Source organism: Lissotriton vulgaris, chromosome 1_1, assembly GCF_964263255.1.
Source record: "Lissotriton vulgaris chromosome 1_1, aLisVul1.2, whole genome shotgun sequence".
Taxonomy (NCBI): domain Eukaryota; kingdom Metazoa; phylum Chordata; class Amphibia; order Caudata; family Salamandridae; genus Lissotriton; species Lissotriton vulgaris.
In genome coordinates this window covers 1,293,127,287-1,293,150,531 of record NC_141685.1, presented here as the reverse complement: position 1 = coordinate 1,293,150,531, position 23,245 = coordinate 1,293,127,287, and the positions used below count along the sequence as shown (strand labels likewise).

At 46.8% G+C, this 23,245-nt stretch overlaps 1 protein-coding gene across 2 annotated transcripts in view; it reads left to right on the top strand.

The window, feature by feature from the left end:
- PRR13 (proline rich 13) overlaps window positions 1–23,245 on the top strand; it is a 184,006-nt gene that overhangs the window by 18,399 nt on the left and 142,362 nt on the right. The window contains exon 1 of one of the 2 annotated variants that reach the window (XM_086965346.1): window positions 15,803–15,912. The exons of the other annotated variant lie outside the window; for it this stretch is intronic. The gene's annotated coding sequence lies outside the window, so the exon portion shown is untranslated. Of the gene's footprint in view, window positions 1–15,802; window positions 15,913–23,245 lie in introns of those variants that run through there. 2 annotated transcript variants of the gene reach the window in all.

Here is a 23,245-nt window from a genome sequence, read left to right as displayed (position 1 = left end):
GAAGGAATTTACGATTTTTTGAAAAATGGATAGGAAACTAAGGATATGCACGCTCAATATCAGTGGGCTCAATGACTCTAAGAAAAGGGACGTACTCTCCAAAATAATTCAATTATCACAAATTGATATATTATGCTTACAAGAAACGCATATTGCTTGGAAAAAGAGGGGTTGCCTGAAAAATGTAGGGTTAGAGTTAGTTGTATGCTCAAAACAAACAGGGATTAAGAGAGGGGTAGCTATTCTTATGAAACGGGGCTTAGGGGCTTGTTTAAAGACTTTGGAAGATAAATGAGGGAGATGGGTTATGGGAGAATTTAAGCTTAATGAGACTAGATTCACGTTGTGTACTATATATGGTCCGAATTTGGACGATTCTGAGCTTATGAATTTTATCAATTCCGAACTAGCTCAATGGCCTCAACCAGTGATTATGTGTGGGGATCTGAATATTCATTTGGAGGCGGATTTTGATATTAAAAAGAATGTGGGGTATGTTGGAAGAAAACATCGGACTTTTAGGGCCCTATGTGAACTAATTCTAGAACATGGGCTTAATGATGTGTGGAATACACTTCGTGCAAAAGAATCAGGATATACTTTTTTCTCAGCCCCGCACAAAAAATTTGTTCGCTTGGATTATTTTTTCATTTCGCAGCAATTTATAGGAAAAGTTGTAGGAGAGTAGGGTCTGCAATCCTATGATCACCCCAGATTTTTGCTTTTTGCTTCACTGGTTTACGACTTCCCTGGCTGTGGGCCTGCTAATCAGACCCACAGCCTAGCTGTTCTCTCACTAAATTGACACGTGTACCTTAGGTGCATTTACCAATTGGTACTGGGCCACCTTATCAGACCCTGTAACTCAGGGCATAGGTGTACCCAGGGCCTACCAGCTGCAGCATGTATTATGCCACCCCTGGCTGGCCATCTAAATCTGACACAACTGGCTGCACGACAGCTGGGGCAAGGTGGTGTAATCACCCTTTGCTTTAGATATAGTATACCTATATCTAACCCTAAAATGGACACACAGATTCCTATCAGTCACTCCTATGGCAGGCCTTAACAATCCTGAAGGCAGAGTGCTTGGAATCATGTGAGATGGTGCTCTGGCATGAGCTGAGCCCGTTTGCAGCTTGCGGAACCAAGTCCTAATAGCTGTTCCATGATAACGCATACCATATACTCTTAAGTGCATTATAATCCTTGAGGTTATATGCCAACTCTGGTATCGCTTTATCAAAACATGTCAAGTAAGGTGTCATACGAATTGGAATACTAACCCCTCGCCAATTCTGGCGACGGGGTTAGCATTCCACCCTTCTAGAGGGACACGACATGTATGTATCTGTGAACCCCGGTTAAAGTTAACTCAAGCCTCAGCATCACAAAATGGATGCTGCCACCACAGACACAAGTCTGACCTCCTGCTGCTGGGAGTCCTTCCAGCAAAGAGAGCTTGGACAAAGGGTTTCCTGTCAGGGGCGGTGCTAGCACCATCCCAGACAGGGTTTTGTGTATCCTGGGTAGGCAGGGCTTTAGAGGAGAGTGACTGCAAGTGGCACCCCGGTGCTCACTATGCATAGGCCGGCTTGAACCAGTTCCAGGGGCACACCAGCCCCTGAGCTGGGGAAAGTCCGGCATGGGAGAGGGGTGTAACCACCCCCCTTCTTGGTCCCACCCATGGGCAGGACCTAGTCGCGTACCAGCCCCTTTCTTTAGAATAAAGGTAGGAGCGGGGACCCTTCCAAATTAGATCATCTTTGAATCCTGAAACTACTTTCTACGAAAGGAACTCAAGACTTCTTCTCAAGATTTCTCCCTTGTGACTAAGGAGTAGTCACCCTGCATCTGCGGGCACCAACTAAGTAACCTGCGGTTTGCTGCACGACCTTCCTCCGGAACCAGACCGACCACCACGACGAGACCTGGCTTCCCTGGCACCTCTGACCTCTACCTACATCATCAGCCCAGCTGAGATCCGTGGGTGTGACGAGACCTCGAGGGACCGGCCATCTTCAGAACTGCACTACACTTATCCAGCACGACCGCCGATGGATCCTTGAGTGAGTGCTTTGGGGTTTAAGAAGCCCTAACCCTGAGCAGCTCCAGCACCGAAGTCCAGCCCCCCAGCATCCACGAGATCTGCGTGGGGCCCTTCTGCTCTTTACTGCTCACCGCGTTGTCCGGCTACTTGCCTGCTGGCTTGTTGCCCTCTTGACGACGAACGACGACACTTCCATCGCTGGTCTGGTTGCTCCAGACTGGCCCTTGCTTCCCTCCAACAGAGAAGCACCCCGGACCCTCCTGGTCCACTCCAGACGCCATTTTGAGTCCACCGCGTGGGCTTGCATTTGCCAAGAGTTGTTGCCCCAATCCTGGGTCCAGCATCGCCGACAGCAGATACCTTCGTGGGACAGCTCGCACCTCCATCCTGGTCACCGACAACGCCTCCTGGTCCGAGAGACTGCAGAGCCCAGCGTCGCCCACTCACCTGGTCGAGGTGACTTCATCCGGTGCCATCCTGGTGCCCATCTAATCACTGGCTAGAGATTCAGAACTTGGTCCCCTCTGCTTACAGGTACTCTTCTTCAGCTGACCCAGTCCTTGGATCAGCCCGGAACATCTTCACTGGTCGCCTGCCAGCAACTTCCACTTCAGGCTCCTGGTTCGTCAATGAGTTTTTCCGACGACACTTGAACCCTATGCAGCCGCAGCCCCTGAGCTAGGTAAACCGAGTACCACAGTGCTCCAGCGTAGAACAACTCTCTAAGTGTCTAGATCCACTTTCGTTTTTGACCTACCTAGTCGGGTTCGCCCGAGAACACTAACTTTGTAATTTCTAGCAACCATAGACTTTTTCCCGCATTACGCGTGAGAGTTTCCACTCTGCACACAACGTCCCTAGGCCTCCTGCTTCTAATCTAAGGGTTCAGCATTGTAGGTCCAGCGTTTCTAAAGTCTATTAGAGTAGTACTTACCTGCTAGTAATTTCGCATTCCACTTTCAGAGTATATGGTTTTTCGTGCCCCTCGGGCATTTGTGTAAATTGTGCGACTTTCAGTATTTCTTTAAGAGCTTTGTATTGTGCTTAGCGCCCTGTCCTCATAAAGAGTCCAGGACTGTTGTGTTATAATAAATATCCTTTTATTTTCATAACAACTTGTGTGGTGTCCTTTCACTTGCTGTTCAAGGGGTATATGTGATGGTATAACAGCTGGCTTAACACGCCCTCTAGAGTTTAGCCAAAAGACTGCTCTTGTCCATGCTACTAGGATAGCTGGTCTAAAGTTGACTTACAACCAATCATCAATAAGGGTTATTTGGACTGATACATAGTGATCACTAGAATAGTGAGCACTGCATATCAGGCAATTTCTCACAAAAGTCAATATAGAGATTTTGCCAAAACTCATATCAGACCATAACCCTTTAATACTTGAATTAACTCTGGGTTCACACACAAGAGATGGGAGCGGCACCTGGTCTTTTGAAAGAAATTTATTATTGGATGAAGATTATTGTCAACATATGGCCAAAGTCATACAGGAGTTTTTTAAAATCAGTAAAAACACTGCATCAAAGAAGATAGTTTGGGGTGCCTTTAAGGCGACAGTTAGGAGAGAAACCCTTAGTTATACGAATTTTCGACGTAAAATAAGATGTACTAAATTCAAGAATCAATCAATCAGTCAATCAGAGTACTTTAAAGCGCGCTACTTACCCGTGAGGGTCTCAAGGCGCTGAGGGGAGGGGGGTGCCGCTACTGCTCGAAGAGCAGTAGCGGCACCCCTGCGAATGAAACAGACATGGTTATGTTAGCAGAGCGTAAGTTTGCTGATGAGATTAGACTAGGTCACGATATTGTAGCGGCACAACGAGATTTAACTATTAAAAAGGCTACAGTGTATTCTAACATAGCTGATCAAATTGCACTTAAATATAGACAATATAAGGCAGATTCCTATGAATTTAGTGAACAAACTGGAAGAATTTTGGCAAAAAGACTACGTCAGAAAGCAGTCTTTAATGATATTTGAAAGATTCTGGATTTGAACGGGGTCATGCAAGAGACGAAAGCTGGGATATTAGAAGCTTTTCAAGATTTTGATCAATTATTATATAGCGAACCAGTAGACGAGGTGTTAGGGGAGAACGGGGCTGTGGAATATTTGGAGGATCTAGATACTATAGAACTTACAGAAACACAAAAAGCATTGTTAACCACTCCTATAACCTGGGAACAAATTGAAGCAGCCTTACTAGGTCTAGCTTGAGGCAAAGCTATGGGACCGGATAGTATTCCCCTCGAATTTTATCGCACTTTTAGAAAAACACTAAAAATAGAATTAATAGAACTATGTCAACAAGCTTTTTTGTGCAATCCCCCAGAATCTTGGTCTAAGGCAACTATCGTAGTTTTTAAGAAAAAAGGTAAGGCTGATACTGATATGGCTTCATACAGACCAATTTTGCTTATTAACGCGGACAGTAAGGTCTATTCAAAGATACTGGCTAACAGACTGAATGATTTCATGCCTAGTCTAGTTTCAAAAAGACAGCATGGATTTATTTTAAATCGAGATACAATAGACCATGTGATAAGGATTGTCTCTCTCCTGGATTGGGCACAAGCTACAATATCTCCTGTTGCGGTAGCCCTGTTAGATGCGGAAAAAGCATTTGAAAGGGTTTCCTGGAAGTTTTTATGGTCTACCTTAAACTGGAAGGGATTCCCTAAGGAATTCATTAACGCAATACAGGCATTGTATAGCTATCCGAAGGCTGCAATTCGTATCTCCGGAGATCTTTTGGGTAACTTAGCAATAACATGGGGGACGAGTCAAGGTTGTCCTTGTTCCCCCTTGTTATTCGCCTTATATATTGAGACTTTTTAAAATAGATTGGAAAGGGAAGCAGGAATCATCCCGGTCCAGATACATCAGATAGCATACAAGGTGTTTGCATATGCAGATGACGTTGCTATTGTAACTTCAGATATTAAGACCGCGTTACCAAAGATAGTGGAAGCAGCTGAAAAATGTGGGGGATATTCGGGTTATAAATTAAATATTTCCAAAACGCAGCTAATTCATTCAGAAGCAGGTCGTCAAAAAGATATGTGTCTTTCTTCTGAAGCTTTATACTTGGGTATCAAAATCTCAGCAAAAATAGATGATATAGTGCGGTTGAATCTGGATCCCATACTAGGTTCGGTAAACAAAACGCTGGAAAGGTTGAATAACCTTCACCTATCTTTATATGGTTGTAGCAATGTCTTAAAAATGCTAATTTTTCCGAAATTTTTGTATTTATTTCGCACGATTCCTCTTCTTTTTCCAACGTCTTTTTTTGTTAAGATCAACAGACTGCTCTAGGTTTTTTTGGGGTTATCGTAGGTCCAGGAGAGCAATGAAGTGGTGTATATTACCTAGAGTCAGGGGAGGTTGGAGGATCCCAAATTTTCAATTGTACTACTGGGCTGTACTTTTGAAACACATGGGTGTTTTGATTTTTCACGATGTAATGATAGAAGAACCTGTCAGCCCTTCAATTTATGAAATGGTACTGGGTGATGAGGCCAGACAATGCTTAGTTCGAATAATTGAGCCCAGTTATTACAAAAAAACAAAATTCTAAATTTTATTGACTGCTTTTGAAATTTGGAAAAAATTAAAAGGCAGACTTGGTTGGAATTCCAACCTGAATTATTACACACCTTCAAATAATTGTATAGTATTACCGGATGTCTTCAGGGATCAGGTGATGGATAGATGGTACTCAGCAGGGATACGTATATTAGGAGATCTACATCAGGGGGATCAAATTGCCTCTTTTATTTGTTTGCAGCATAAACATAATTTGGCTAGGACAGATTTTTTCAAGTATCTTCAAATACGAAGTTTTTTACATCAAAGATGGATCATGCATCAAATAATGATGGATAGAATAGACATATTGGAAGCTATAAGAGCTAAACTTAAAATTGGCCCAATTTACCAACTTTTGTTAAATAGGCTGGACGATGATTTATGTTCCTTTGAGGTCAAATGGCAAAGAAAGTTTGAAACTGACAAAATAGATATGACTAGAGCAATCAAATTATCAACCAAAGTTTTATTTAATGGTCCATTAAAAAGCCAACATTTCATGTCCATATTTGATTTATATTACACCCCTGCGAAATTGGCAAAATGGAAATCTAAAAGAGGTGATAAATGCAATTGTTGTGGGTGTACTGCTGCAGACTCTGCTCATAAGTTTTTTTACAGTCCCAAATTGAGTCAATTTAATACTGATGTTCAAAATTTTTTAAATGTTAGTTTAGGGATTCGCTTGCAATTGTCAGCAGAAATGGTAATTTTGGGCTTGCAGGCAAATCAAGCTGGATGCAGGACGGAAGCAGAGGAAGGGTTCTTATTTATCTGTATGTCAATTTTTCAGTTATGTATCACTGCTCAATGATTAGATCCAGATTCACCAGTTTTTAACAATTGGCTATCTAGATTATTCTCTACATATTATTTGGAGATAGCAGCATACAAATCAAAAGGGGCAAGAAGAAAGCTATTTGGCCAGAATCTCTGGTCTCCTTTGTCAAAATGGATTTGAATTTATGGACCAACGATATAATTTTTGTATATTGAATTATGCTGCAGTATATTCTTTATATAATGGTTTGTGTTGTTTATAAGCGGAATGTTTATTCTAAATGGCTGCTTGAAATTATAAAAAAAAAAAGGAATAGCATAACATCCACTCTTTCATTGGTTATAGTGGGTGATGGTGCACAAAGGGCAGGTCTTCAGTCACAAGCAGCCCATGCTGGGGTTGAACAGTGGAAAAGACGTCCTACTCATGTAGTGTAAGATGGTTACGGGTTCCACTTTGTTCACCAGGGAGAGCTCAGGTCACCTCTATCCTGGAGAACTTCTCCTTCACGAGTTTCCTCTCATCCTGTCACTTCTTTTTTATGTCAGTGATGCTACTGACATCCTCCTCCCCTGCATTAGCCAACTGCTGCCATAGGGCTGCCTTCTGTGTAGGACTGGTGAGGTATGGAGGTAGACCAAAGAGCTTTTTGTAGTTCTCCATTACAAATTTGACTGTCATTTGACACAGTCTGCCACCACACCCTAACAACCCGCCTCCACCACGCCGGGATCCAAGGAAAAGCTCTGGAATGGATCACCTCCTTCCTCTCCGACAGAACTCAGAGAGTCCGCCTCCACCCCTTCCGCTCAGCAGCCACCAAGATCATCTGCGGCGTTCATCAAGGCTCCTCGCTCAGCCCCACCCTCTTCAACATCTACATGAGCCCCCTCGCAGCCATTGCACGCCAACACAACCTAAACATCATCTCCTACGCTGACGACACCCAGCTTATCCTCTCCCTCACCAACTAACCCGCCACCGCCAGAGCCAGCCTCCAGGAAGGAATGAAAGACGTCGCGGAATGGATGAAGCTCAGCCGTCTGAAACTGAACTCAGACAAGACGGACGTCCTCATCCTCGGACCGTCCCCCGTCCCCCTCCGCCTGGGACGACTCCTGGTGGCCCCCTGCACTGGGCACCGCCCCCAAGCCCACGGACCACGCACGCAACCTGGGCTTCATCCTGGACTCCTCCCCCACGATGACCAAGCAAGTCAACGCCGTCTCGTCATCCTGTTTCAACACCCTACGCATGTTCCGAAAGATCTTCCGGTGGATCCCCACCATAACCATAAAGGCGGTAACCCAGGCCCTCGTCAGCAGCCGACTGGACTACGGGAACGCCCTCTATGCGGGAACCACAGCCAAACTACAGAAAAGACTCCAGGGCATACAGAACGCCTCTGCACAACTCATCCTGGACATCCCCCGTCACAGCCACATCTCTGCCCACCTGAGAGACCTGCACTGGCTCCCCGTCAGCAAGAGGATCACGTTCAGGCTCCTCACCCATGCACACAAGCTCTCCACGACATGGGCCCCAAATACCTCAACAACCGCCTCACGTTCTACACACCCACCGCCAGCTCCGCTCCGCCAGCCTCGCCCTCGCCACCGTCTCACGGATTCGCAAAACCACCACCGGAGGAAGATCTTTCTCCTACCTGGCGGCCAAGACATGGAACTCCCTCCCCACCCCCCTACGGCTGACCCAGGACCATCTCTCCTTCAGGAAGCAACTCAAGACCTGGCTCTTTGTGCAGTAGCAGCACCCCCCTCCCCTCCCACTCCCAGCACCTTGAGACCCTTGCGGGTGAGTAGCGCGCTTTACAAATGTGCTTGATTGATTGATTGATTGATTGAGAACTTCATACATTGTGTTCTTAATGATCTGGAGTGCGATGGTTAACCCAGTTGACAACGGAAAACATTCAGGGGCGCAGGCATGTTCAGTTCCCTTTCCCATGTGGCGCTGCACCTGCAGAAACTGGGAGGTCTTAATGGTCTTTTTGACTTGAATGATAGATAAGGACTTCTGTAACAAACCATTAACTGACTGAGCCATCATACATGACATAAAATATTATATCTATGGCTAGACGTTCCAAATAATAATTTGCGCCTTACATCAACCATTTCAACTATTTTATGATTCAAACCTATGATCAGACACAGACAACTCCAGCAAGGGCAATCCAGCCAGCGCATTAGCCCCACTCCGCTAGTTATCTACCACTATTAAACTAGGGTGACCAAGCGTCAGCGTTTTGCCAGGACGGTCCCAGTTTTTCACCTGCTGTCACAGCAGATTTCAAGAAATTTAGCTCATGTCCCGGTTTTTAGAGAGGGTCGACTGAAAACTGTGGGAGGTGTTTTTTAAGTTTTACAAAGCAGGGATAGTTAGCAGTTGTTTCAAGAAAGCAATTTAATTAACAGGCAAGCTACTGGGTTTAAAAATTAGATTTTATGTATGTTCTTACTGCCTGTTCTGCAATTCTATGGCGGGACAGGAGGCTCAGATTATGCTTTCTCGATTTCTTTACTACAAACAGCAGCCAATAGGAACACAGTAAAGAAAAAGAAAACTACAAATCCCATGAGCACTTAGACAACCATAGAGACTACATCCCTATATAAACAACCAAAAAGGGCAAGACTTCCTCTCTCTTTGCTGCTTCGCAGCCAGTTAAGTCTTTTGCCTATACTTCTTTGTATTGTTGTTGCATGATAAGGCTTTGTGTAGTTTGCTTACTTTAGCGCTGTTGCGCCGCTTCTTTGCCCGCCTTCCGACGCATTGTCTCTTTGTTTACGGCGCTCGTCTGGACTTTGTAGTCCCGGTTGTTGCAGCTGCTTGCTTTGCCGGCTTTGTTCGCGGAGAGCGCGGGTCGCCTCTCCTTGTACTCGGGCGCTTTGTGCCCGCGTCTGCTTGTGGAGTGGGACCGGGGACTCGGGAGGTCGCGCGCTGCAGTCGCGCATCGCTCCGCTTCCGGGATACCAGGCGGGCTTCTGCGCATGCGCGTTAGCCCTATTGACGCTCCGTGTTTCTCACGAAGCCCCAACATGCATTAAGGTGGCGTTTCCTCACAGCCTGTGCCCACTGCCTGCCGGAGAGTCCCCAGTTTACGCCCTTTCCTCTACTTAAGGTTTGGGCTGGATAACTAATAGAGGCGTTGCCTAGAGTGGCTGATATTTGCAAGCCTGTCCCTCCACATTTAATTTGTTTGTTTGGGTGGGGTGTTGCTCTGCCTGTCTGGCTTGCTTGGGGTTGTCACTCCCCCTGACTGGGTCATTTTCCTTGGTGTCTGGCCTTTGGTTCATTACTCTGTGGGCATTTTTCCCTCCAACTGTTCTGCCATTTCTTCAGTCATGGCTGGTTATGAAGATTCTGAGGAATATTATTATGATGAGGAACCTGAGGAATCCTTTGAATATGATTTGGTTGACGCCCTTGACCAGGGGGTACAACACTCGGTCAATACTGCTCTTGTCCGCGCCATTGGACCATTAAAACGTCATTTGACCGATTACGCGGAACAACAGGGTTGGATACCTTCTTCAACTGGCAAACACTCCTCTAAATCCCCTAAAAATCCTCACAAATCTGATTTTGTTAAATTGGCTAAGTCCTTGGCTACTTCCAGTGTTTCCAAGAAGTCTCGTCTGCCTCCACCAGACACTGATGATACGTCCTCTTCTTCAGGTCCCACTGGTCCTCCCCCTGCTAAAAAGTCTAGGAAGGAGCATTTTGTTGACGCCTCTTCCCATCCACCAGTCCTTACCTTCGAGCCATTAGACATAGTTCACCCTAACTCGAAATCCTGGCTCCCTGCTCCTGAGGTCGCGGAGTACGTCCAGGCACACATTTGTGAGCCCTTTGATCAGGAGGTACGTTCTCGTCTCCGGTCCGAGTGTCCTCGCCCGGAGTTGGCGGACAAACTCTCGGACACTCCAGAGGTGGATCCCACTATTCTTACCTACCTTAAAAAATTCACTAAGGACCCCAAAAAGGGCATTGATAGGTCTTGGTGCCTGTGCCAGGATAAATTGCTGGATCTCCTTGGCCCGCTTGCCAAGATTTTAGATTTGCGTTACCAGGCTCAAGGGTCTGCGTCTGGCATCGATCCCGATGAACTGATTGGTTGGGCCCAGCGTGCTATATGTCAACTGGGGAACGCAAATTGTGCTCTGTCCACTGAGCGACGTCATTCCATTCTGTTAAAGATGGACCCCAGATTGACGGAGTTAGCCTCTTCGGAGTCGGGCCCCTTGCTCAGGGTCTCCTTTTTGGTCAACCCTTCCTTAAGGAGTTGACCAAGTTTGTTGCCACCTTTAGCAGCCTGGACAAGGCGCAGTCTTCACTCCGTAGGGCGTTCCGCCCGGTTTTTGGCAGGGCCGGACGTTCCAGGGGACGTTCGTCCGGCCGTGGCTCTGGCCAGCAACGGGCCATCAGTCCCAGCAGGGAGGAGGTCAGCATTCATCCTATTCCGGATCTAAGACTAATTTCTACCCCTCCCGCAAAGGTCGTGGACAGGCCAACAAAGGAGGCTATGGAGGAAAAAAGGGAGGACGTCAGGATTTCTCCAATGCAGGTGAGATTGATTCCCTACGACAGCGTTGTACTGGGGGGCAGGGTGCAATATTTTCTTCCAAATTGGTGTACGATCTCCAACGATGCATGGGTGTTACAGACTGTTCAAGGTTATCGAATCGAGTTTTATCATCCTCCCCTTCAAAGTCGCGTCCCTTCTCCCCTTGTTTTTTCCCAACGAGATCAGGACGTGATCGCCACAGAAATCGAGTCCCTTCTAGTCAAAGGGGCCATTGTGCGGACCTCCCTGCATCCTCAGGGGTTCGTCAGCAATGTCTTCCTGGTGGAGAAGAAAGGGGGTGGCTCTCGCTTAGTGCTCCACCTCAAGGAATTCAACAACGGAGTTGTTTATCGCCACTTCAAGAAGGAGGGCATCCATCTTCTCAAGGATCTCCTTCGCGAGGGCGACTGGATGGTTCGCCTGGATTTGAAGGACGCTTATTTGTCGGTCCCGATCTTCAAACCTCATCGCCGTTTCCTCCAATTCCAATGGTTGGGAACATGGTTCGAGTACACGGTTCTCCCGTTCGGCCTCTCGTCCGCTCCGTGGTGTTTCACGAAGCTTCTGCGGCCGGTAGTGGAGTCGTTGAGGGCACGCGGGGTTCGTCTCATAGTGTATCTCGACGACATGCTCCTGATGGCTCAGTGCCCTGCCGGGTTACAAACCCATTTGGCCTGGACGATTGAACTCTTACAATCTCTAGGATTTCTAGTGAATCCTCAAAAATCTCTTTTGCTTCCCTCTCAGTCTATAGAGTTCTTGGGCTTCCTGGTCGACTCAGTCTCTTGCCAACTGCTCTTGCCTTCCCAGAAGATCAGGTCTATCAAGCGGGAGTTGACATTACTGTTATCCAAACAGAGTGTGTCTTTGAGGTCGATCGCTCGGATTGTCGGCCTGTTGGCTTCGTCCATTCAAGCGATCTTTCCGGGTCCCTTACACTATCGGGCCCTCCACGGCTGAAAATCAGACATTTACAGAAAGGTCTTCGCTATTCCGATCTTGTTCCTCTGTCAACGGACGCCAGGTCGGAGATGATGTGGTGGCTCAACCACATGGAGGCTTGGAACGGGAAAGCCCTGTTCGGGTCTACCCCGGATGAGGTGCTGAAATCGGATGCCAGTCTTTGGGGCTGGGGAGCCCGGTGCGGGTCCGTGACGACGGGCGGCCGTTGGTCACGGGAAGAACTGAGTCTTCACATCAATTGTCTGGAGCTCCTGGCGGGCTCGTTTGCGATCCGCAGTCTGGCTCCTCAGGCTACCAAGTGTTGCATACTCCTCCGCATGGACAACGTCTCTGCGGTTCGGTATGTGAACAAGCTGGGAGGGACGAGGTCGAAACTCTTGTCCGAAATTGCGAAGGACTTCTGGCACTTCTGCCTCCAGAGGAAGATCACTCTTATTGCAGAGTATCTCCCGGGTCGCCAGAATCAGGTGGCCGATTGGAACTCTCGCCATCTGCTGGACTTCAGCGATTGGCGGCTTCACCCCAGGGTATTTCGGAGTCTCTCTCGCATTTGGGGTCAACCTTGGATGGACCTGTTCGCCTCTCGCCTCAATGCCCAATTGCCCAAGTTTTACAGCTGGCGTCCGGATCCGGAGGCTCTGGCCACGGATGCGCTTCTTCAGATTTGGCCTCCTCATCTCTGCTATGCGTTTCCCCCGTTCGCGATGATTCCGCGAGTTTTGGCTCGGACAAAGCACTTCCAGTCGGAGATCATTCTGATAGCTCCTCTTTGGAGGGCTCAAGCTTGGTTTCCGGATCTTCTGGAGCTGAGTTGCTAGACGCCGTTCCTTCTTCCCCAGAAGTGGAACTTGTTGTTGGACCCTCTGCTCAATCGGCATCCTCTGATTCTGTCCGGTCAGCTCCGGTTGGTTGCGTGGCGAATTTCGGGGAACGCTGGAAAGTCCCAGGCTTATCTGGAGACGCTGCACGATTTATCGGTGAAGCTTGGGCCCCCAACACGCACAAGCGTTATGCATCAGCTTGGCGGCGATGGTGTAGTTGGTGTTCTGAACAGGACTTGGATCCCGCTTCAGCAGATGTTACTTTAGTGGTTAATTTTCTGGCTTCCATCGCCTCTTCTGGTTCTGCTTATAGGATGGCCACGATTTTGTTGACGGAAAGCCTGTTGAGGAACATCCCTTGGTTTCTAAATTGCTTTGTGGCATTCGGCTGGTAAAACCGACTTGTCCAAAGTATATTGCTCTTTGGGATGTCTCAATTGTCTTACGTTTTCTGGAGGCTTGGCCACCAATTCCTCTCTGTCTCGAAAACAGCTTTCAGCAAAGTTGACGATGTTACTTTGTTTGGTGTCTTGCAAACGCATTTCGGATGTGCGGGCGTTGGATCTCGCAGGGAGTTCGTTCTCGCCGGACGGGGTGACTTTTACCATTTCCCGGCGTACCAAATGTAATATGTCTTCTGTGACATATCCATCTTTTCCGCAGAATCCGCAATTATGTGTGGTCCAATGCATAAAGGATTATGAGGTAAGTACTGCTCCTTTTCGGCAAAATTTGTCTGGTCAATTGCTAATTGCTTTGCAAAAGCCTTTTAAGCCTGTGGCGCCGGCTACCCTGGCTCGCTGGGTGCGTTGGCTTATGTCTGAGGCTGGAATTGATGTCTCCATTTTTGGAGCCCATTCCGATCGGGGAGCCATGGCTTCTAAGGCTTTTACTGTTGGGGTGAGTCTGACAGACATCATGAAGGCCGCGGATTGGTCTTCCGACTCTGTGTTTAAAACATTTTATTTCAAACCCATTGTGGATATTGCTTCTGTTGTGGTGGCTCAGCTTTGAACAAGCATAATCTGAGCCTCCTGTCCTGCCATAGAATTAAAAATTTGCAAACATTCGTGACAAGAATTTTCAATTCTATTAAGGACACGGAGTCGAGGATTATCCCACCCGAATGTATTATACTGCATTGCTCATGTATTTTACCATTGCTATGACATGGCTCTAGAATGTTTTCTTGCACTGTTTCCCTACCCTTTGTACTTTTACCTTCCATGGTACTGGGATGGTGTATTACGGCTCTGATTTTCTTTCAGGCTCTGACCAGAAGTGAGTTTTCATCGCTACTCTCCTGCCTCGGTTCCAGCATTTCGGATTCTGGCTCTGCAGTGTTCTCCTGCTCCGGTCTCCAGGTCCTTGGTTCGTTGGGATGTCTCCTGCTGGTCGTTCTCCTGTTGCCTTCGGATATTTCCTCCAGGCTGTTCTTCAGTACCTCTTGAATTGACTTTTGACTGATTAACCTTACTGGACAAAGAAAGAGGAAGTCTTTCCCTCTATGGTTGTTTATATAGGGATGTAGTCTCTATGGTTGCCTAAGTGCTCATGGGATTTGTAGTTTTCTTTTTCTTTACTGTGTTTCTATTGGCTGCTGTTTGTAGTAAAGAAATTGAGAAAGCATAATCCTCGCCTCCGTGTCCTTAATAGAATTGAAAATTCTTGTCACAAATGTTTGCAAATTTTTATTTCTCTGCTGAGGAGCGCTCTCATCGCTTGAAGTCAAATTGTAGTCCTTCTTCTATTTTTGGGATATGTCCCCTTTTTTTGGCTTTAAAATTCTGGTCACCCTACATTAAACCCTACAGTAGAGTTTGCTGCTGCAGGTACCTCAACCCACGAGTTATCTTAAATTGCAGCCAGTTCGTGACCGGTGAATATAGAAGAGCTGCAGTCTCAATTTTTTAATGTTGTTAAATACTTAAGTGGTAGAGTAATTCATAAAATGAATGTCAATAAACAGCTCTTCATGACTCCGCCCCTTTGCTGCTGCCAACCAGAGCCCTCAATTTGTTTAGTTACCACTCGAAGCAAATGTTTTCGTTTGTTTACACAGTCTGCAGTTAAGAGCACTAGAGGGGAAGATGCAACATACTGGACTTTACATTGTGAAATGTATGCAAATCTGGCATACTTTGCGTTGCATGCAAAGAGCAGAGTGGAGGATGGACCAGGAGGTGATGTCAGTCATGACTAGGAGTAGCGAGTCATTTGTGCCCTTATTGTTAGGCTATTATGTTATACCAGGCCTATATGTTCTTTTGATCCCCTTACGTAGAGTGAGCCCGTCCTGCGGGCTGATCACAGGGACAGGGCTAGCGGCTGGGGCCCTTGGATGCTTTTTGGACATACAAACTGACCAAGCTGTCTAAATCATAATGCTATGCTATATAATATAATTATTCTATATCTATGTTCTTTCCACTCACTTCCCGCCAATACTCTCTATGCTCACTCACTCCCAATGTTGGCAGATTATATTTACGCCATTAGTTTTAATTGCACATCTCAGGTACACACCATTGTAACGTTTTCTTTTTGTATTTAGATACATGTATCTGTTTCGTATTTTGTGCGTAATTCATGTAATCTGGAGTCATGTAATGTAACTGGTTCTATTGTACGGCGCTCTGACACCTTCGGGTAAAGTAAGCGCAATATAAAAACCCATGAATGAATAAATAGGAATACGATCCTTCGTCCTCTGGCAAGGGAGGGGGCACCTGACACCTCTAAATGAAGCTAGTCCCTATTCTCCCTGAATTGTGGCAAGTTAGTGAATATGTGTGACTGGTTAGAACATTCAAAACCAAAGTTATGCCTTTCTGAGGGAGCGCCTGTTTCTTCCCCTCTTTCTTGAGCGACCGCAGACAGGCCCAGCGGCCAATCAGCTGCAGCAGCTCCACAGAATAGCACAACAACTCTTCCGGGATGTGCTGCAAGGGTTGGTCTCTGACGGACGCCTCCGCTGTCCAATAGTCGTCCAGAAAGAGATCTGACGTTTCATGCCCGAGGGCGTGGTTCGAGCAAAGGTTGCAGGAACTGCTCTTCCACTCAGCAGAGCCTGTGACCAAGCCTGGAGGGACATCTCTGAAGGTGAGCAGTGGCCCTTATTCTTGTGTACTGTGAAAAAAAAGGTGTGTACTTTGGTGCGTTCTAATGAGTTCCGTATGCTTTGAGGGGTCAATTTCTTTGCGAGTTTCTTAGAAGCGTAGTTTTACATTTTGAGAGAAGAAGCTCTTAAATTGCTGTTCATGCTGGACTTGAAAGGGGGAGGGCGCGGCCCCTTCTGGGTGCCTTGGCAATTACCAGCGGATGTTGGGCACACCGTTGTTACGAACAGAGCTCTGCTTTAGGTGCTCCTGTTTCGTTCTTTTCTAAATTTTACGATCGTGGCAGAAATATAGCTCGGTGGGTTGGGTTAGTTTCAGTAAGGAAGATTTGGGAGATATGGGACAAGATGCGACGTTATGGCCAGAGCTGCCATCACTTTGGAACTGGGGAACCAGGTGCAAGTCTCGGCGTCTGCTCAACATCCTGGGCAAATCATGTAAGCAATCTCCCCATGCCTTCAAAACAAAAATCAATGTGTCCCTGAGTCATGTAACTGGTGCTCAGTGAAAGAAAACTGGTGCTCACGCTATCTAAAACTGCAATACTAATAATGCAACAGAAAATGCTCATAATTGAAACATCAGTATTGTTATTATTTTGCAGTACCGATTGTAATAATCCTTATGTGATCAAGGGCTGATCTTTGTCTAGCCAGGTCGTTATTTAAATAATTTCAATTCATATATAACCCTCTAGACTTTAACACATACTAAGACCACGATGCTCAGCAGCCTGGCGGTTAATTGTGGTTCAAACCGACTGCATAATAACTGCCTTATACTGCTTGATCCTCCTACACTCACACAAGACAGAAACGTTATGGATCGAGTTCATCCCCCCCCCCCCCCGCACACATACACACACACACACACACACTCTACCAGTCCACAGCAATAAACCACCCATCACCAATTGAACAACATGGAATAACTGAAGAGTTCCATCACATTGCACTGGTGTAATTTACTCTAGCACTGCTGTTCCCGACTCAGTTACATTCTAAGACCACCTCCACCTGGTGTCCTTGTGCCCCTGTCACAGAGTTCTAGTCTTCCTCTTCATATGCCTCATGAGGTCTGGCACAAACCTCCATGCTTCTAAAGTTGAAACTATTGCGTTGGGTTGGATAAGAGGGAGCAAAATGAGCTAATATGATGTTTGGTGTGACCAAAGGGCACTCAACTAGAAGTAAAATAACACAATTTCAGCCTGGCACTGGATAAGTCGCTGTTTTACACTAGAAGGCTGGATGAGTGCACAGTCTTGAGGAGCAGGGAAAGGCGGCAGTTGCTACTAAGGCAACTACCCTTTTAAAGGCAGACAGAGTATAGTAGAGGGCGTGGTACATGGCGTGTGCCACCATGGGTAAATACCAATTGAAAGGCAGACAGGCCCCTCCTTTTGGCCTTATCAGATATATCTGAGTCACCAGTTTTTAACATAGCGTAGGGCGTACAGTTGATGTGGGTGGGGACGGAATAAGACCACAGGGCATTAGAGAAACTAATTAGTTCGACATATTGAGGCTACGGATAGAGAGCATGAGGCAGAGAGAGGAAGGAACTGGCAGAAGATAGAGAGGCTGGACTGAAAGCTTGGAAAGTTAGAGGAAGGTCGGTGCACTGGGGAGAGAAACTCACTGGAAAGAAGGGAGGCCAAACGAGGAGGGTCCAAAGAGATGAAGTGGGAGAATAAGGCCTTAAAGCAAGAGTATTAGTTGTTAGGAGGAGAGACACGTTGTGAGAAACAGTGCAGAAGAGAGTGATGGGATATGAAATAGATTCTATGGCGACAAAGGCCATGGCTTGTGAAAGATGATGAGATGAAGGCTATGGGAAATAAGGTACTTGAATTTCAAGACAGGAAAGCTTCTAAATGATGGACGGTATGCCTTGGAGAGAGCCGACGTTTTCAGATGTTGAGTGCGAAGGCTAAGAGCGAGACCAAGGTTGAAGGAAGGAAAAGGGTTAGAGGAAAATTAAGTAGGGGCAAGGTATGAGGAGAGACAATACACAGGATTTAAAATGTCAGAATAGCCATAGCAGCACTACTTCATGGGCTGCAACATGTTAATAATATGTTCAGAAACTGAAATTGTAATTTCGTACATCTTCCAAAGATATATGCTGTTTCCTGTTATGGTCAGAAATTGGAGAGCTTGATCAAGTATTTATTTGGGACGTTGAGTTGACAAAATGGACTCCCGACTAATTCAGGAGTAGCTGTACTGTATATGAGACCCCACAAATTGTTGACCCACACGTGTCAATAATTCATGCTGGAATTATATTGTTAAAAACAAAATTGTTTATTTTCCACCTGGAAACAAATCTGGGTAAAAACAATAATGCCAAGTTCATGTGATACACATGAAGTACATTACTTAGGATATGTCAAACGTCCCACTGGGATATACGACTTAATTAAGAAGGATCTTATTGAACATTCATTTGCATTTTATTTTCAGGATGGAATTATGCCCACTGTGAAAATATTTTGCTCAAAACAGTGGTCACTTTTTTTAGGTCGAAGTCGATCAGTTAGTCAAACTGTCTAGTTTGCTAAAGACATATTGCGGACATTCAGAAAGCTTCCCTGAGAATGCAGTCCGCTCGTTGCTTACCATTGGCTTTGTGGTTTGTTACTCCCATTTCTGGATTTCTATTTGCTGGCTTTATTTGTTTTAGGCTGTTAAGGGTGAGTTTGTCTCTTCCAAGGAACCAACCTTTTCACACCAACTCCCCTTGTAGTCTTCCACAGTGCTCCTTTATGTAAACAGGCCTGTAAATCTTGTTCTTTTCTTGACACATTTGCTGTGCATTCAAAGACAGAGGTCAAATGTCAAACTTTGTCTTCAGAGGGAGCTTGGTTTTTACTTTTCTTTCTCGGACTTCGGATTTACGTGACAATCTTGCTGGATACGGGGGCAAGGAAAGGTCTTTTTTCCTCAAACACAACATTTAAATGAACTGTGCGAGTATTTCAGAATGTATCCAAATTATAAGCGCACAAATTAAGCACTTTTTTTTTCCATTCCAAAGCGTTTTTGAAAAAAATACTTTCATATGATCAAAACAAATCAATACACTAGGTGATGCCATTTCAGCACCTTATTGTTATTTTTACGCTGTATGGGTTTATTAGTAAATCTAAGGCTATTGAAACGTAAAGGTAATTTCAAATGAAAATGTGTTGTCTGTAATGGCAGTGTGTTTCAACGCCATTCATACTCCACTCTATGCCACTTCACTCTACTCTGCACCACTCCATGCCACTGCGCTCTACTCCACTCTGCACCACTCTACTCTGCTCTTTGCCAATGTAATTGGTGACATTCTACTCTACACTAAGGTGCTATTCGCCAAAGCGCTCTACACCATATCAGTGTAGGCCACTCCAATCTACTCTGAACAATTCTACTGTACGCCAATCTGCAACACTGCAATTTACGCTACTGCACTTTATGCCAATAAAATCTATGCCAATGTACTTTACTCTTTAACACCCAACCCCTACGACCCTGCACTATATGCCAATCCACTGAACGCCACTCTAATCTCCACTGCACTCAATACCACTTTATTCTCTGTCCTTATTAATACACCAGTGGCTGGCATAACAGTCATCTCTACTTATACCATTGATTAACTATGACTTAGATGTGCTAATTCCATTACCTTTATCCACTAGCTAAAAATCTCACAAACACACCGACGTTTTGCAGGACAATACCAAAAGATCAATGACTGTGTTTAAACGAGCATTTTGCAATCAAAGAGAACAAACCCTCACGCAACAAGCACTGACAAAGGCAACAGTCTAAGCTTTTGGATTCTATTGGCTTTGCCAATGGTGTTTAACTATGCTATAGAACATCCCCGAAGCTATACAGTATGGCTAAATAAAAGAAAAAACGGCGCTATGGTGCTGTGACACATCATTTTGTAGCATAGTTATAGAACATCCCCGAACCTGTACAGTATGGCTAAAGAAAAAAAGAAAAAAAAGGCGCTATGGTGCTGTGACACATCATTTTGTAGGCATGCACCACACATGCGACAGCTTATAAAGTAAAACAAGACTCTAGTTATTTTTTACATTTACTGTGTTGGAACATTAAATAAAAAGAAAAAATAAGTCGCGCAAATCATTTTTATTTCTTGATGTGTGGGTGTGGAGGAGCTACACAGAAGGCCCAGGTGGGAGGAAGCGTTACAAAGGATGAGAAGAGAGGGAAAAACAATGAGTTTGTGTATTGAGGAAAACAACATGAAAAGGGTGGTTTGAGGGAAGCTCAACTTTCGATCGGCAACAAGACGGAAAAAAAAGGAAGCTAATCTTTGTTTTGAACAAAAGTACAGCATGATCGTCAAGGCAATCAGTGAAAAAGCGCACTCACAGACCTCCGCGCTCTGTGCCCCCCACCAACTGCGCTCTGTGCCCCCCACCACATTAGCTCTGTGCCCTCCACTACCTGCGCTCTGTGCCCTCCACCACATCTCTCTGTGCCCTCCACCACTTTCTCTCTCTGTGCCCTCCACCACTTCCTCTCTGTGTTCTCCACCACCTCCTCCCCTCTGGCCCTCCACCACCTCCTCTCTCTGTGCCCTCCACCACCTGCGCTCTCTGTGCCCTCCACCTCCTCTGTGCCCTCCACCTCCTCTCTCTGTGCTCTCCACCACCTTCTTTCTCTGTGCCCTCCACCACCTGTGCTCTCTATGCCCTCCACCACCTGCGCTCTCTGTGCCCTCCACCTCCTGCCCTTTCCGTGCCCTCCACCTCCTGTGCTCTCTGTGCCCTCCACCTCCTGTGCTCTCTGTGCCCTCCACCTCCGCTCTCTCTGCCCTCCACCTCCGCTCTCTCTGCCCTCCACCTCCGCTCTCTCTGCCCTCCACCTCCGCTCTCTCTATGCCCTCCACCTCCTCTCTCTATGCCCTCCACCTCCTCTCTCTATGCCCTCCACCTCCTCTCTGCCGTCCACCACCTCCTCTCTGCCCTCCACCACATCCTCTCTGTGCCCTCCACATTCTGTCTGCCCTCCACCTCCTCTGCGCCCTCCACCACCTCCTCTCTCTGCGCCCTCCACCACCTCCTCTCTGCGCCCTCCACCACCTCCTCTCTGTGCCCCCACCACCTCCTCTCTGTGCCCTCCAACATCTCCTCGCTCTGTGCCCTCCACCACCTGCGCTCTGTGCCCTCCACCACCTGCGCTCTGTGCCCTCCACCACCTGCGCTCTCTGTGCCCTCCACCACCTGTGCTCTCTGTGCCCTTCACCTCCTGACTCTGACTGACTGACTCACTGACTGATTGACTCTCTCACTGACTGATTGACTCTCTCACTGACTGACTGACTCTCTCACTGACTGACTGACTCTCTCACTCACTGACTCTCTCACTGACTCTCTCTCACTGACTGACTCTCACTAACGGACTGACTCTCACTGACTGACTTTCACTAACTGACTGATTGACTCTCTCACTGACTGACTCACTGACTGACTCTCTAACTCTCACTAACTGACGGACCCTCACTCTCACTGACTGACTCTCTCTCACTGCCTCACTCTGGCTCACTGACTGACTCTCCCTACGTGACTCTCACTGACTGACTCTCACTGACTGACTCTCTCACTGACTGACTGACTGACTCTCTCACTGACTGACTGACTCTCACACTGACTTTCTGACTCTCTCTCACTGACTGACTGACTGACTGACTAACTAAATGACTGACTCTCTCTCACTGACTGACCGACTGCCTGACTCTCTCAATCTCTATCTCACTGACTCTCTCTCTGACTGACTGACTCTCTCTCGCTCTCTCTGACTGACTGACTCTCACTAACTGACTGACTCTCTCACTCTCTCTCTCTCTCACTGACTGACTGACTCTCTCACTGACTGACTCTCTCACTTGCTGACTGACTCTCTAACACTCTCTCTCACTCACTGACTGACTGACTAACTGACTGACTCTCTGACTCTCTCACTGACTAACTCTCTCTCTGTCTCACTGACTGGCTATCACTCTTTCTCACTAACTGACTCTCTCACTGACTGACTGACACTCACTGACTCTCTCTCACTCTCTCACTGACTGACTCTCTCTCACTCTCTCACTGACTGACTGACTAACTCTCTCAGTGACTGACTCTCACTGACTGACTCTATGACTAACTCTCTCTCACTGACTGACTAACTCTCTCTCACTGACTGACTGACTCTCACTGACTGACTCTCACTGGCTAACTCTCACTGACTGACTCTCTTTCACTGACTCTCTCACTCTGTCTCACTGACTGACTCTTGCTGACTTAATGACTGCCTCTCCTTCTCTCTCTCACTGACTGACTAACTCACTCCCTCAATCTCTTTCTCACTGACTGACTCTCTCACTCTCACTGACTGACTGGCTCTTTCTCTCACTGACTGACTGACTCTCACTGACTGACTGTTATTTATGCCCACCCCATAAGAAAAAAACCATAACAAGCAACCATTGTGTTGTGGGGTAGGAGAATAAACAGGGAGACTAGATGGGGTGTGTGCAGGTTTTATTGGTCTTAACACACGTCTCCTATGAGTGAACAGTCTGTAGTAGGGTAGAGGTGTTTCAGTAGCCTTCTCTGGTGCGACGCGATCCCTCTGCGACGTCCTCCCCCTCCGTCTCCACTCCAGGGCGATGTCTCCAAGGGATGCGGATGTAAAGAGTTATGGCGGGGAAAGAAAAAGAAGGGACGCGTTTTGAGTGAGGTGTCCAACTTATGCAATGTATTGAGGGAAAGGGAGTGAGGAGTCACACGGTGCTCAGCTTTCAAGTGTGTGGGTATGGTGCTCAGGATAGGGATGTTGGGAAACCAGGTGCTCAACATTCAAGAACGAGGTTTTCTCCTTTTACCCACCCAACCCGTCACAAGCTTGCGTACCTGCGAGAGCCACGCTCCTCCTGGAACGTTGGCCTCCTGGCTCCTGGAGATCCCGCAAACGCTCCTCCTCTGCCTCTTCTTTGGTTTCTTTCGGTTCAGATTGACACTCGATACTCCCGGCTTCTCCGACTCCTCCGGTGTCAGACACACCGGCCTCTGTGTTCTTCCTGGTTTTGAAAGCCAAACCCCCTCCTCATCATCGCTTGGTGCGTGGCTTAGGGAGAACTCTCCCCAGTAAAAGAAACAGCACCCATCTTCTTTTTCGTGGCTTGGCTGTTAATCTGGGTCTGTCCACTCATCCTGCTGCCGAGAAAAGAGAGGGGAAAGGGAGTTGGTAACATCACCCTGCCTTCAAGTGAGGACGTTCTGTTCTCAGTCCGGCCCTCCT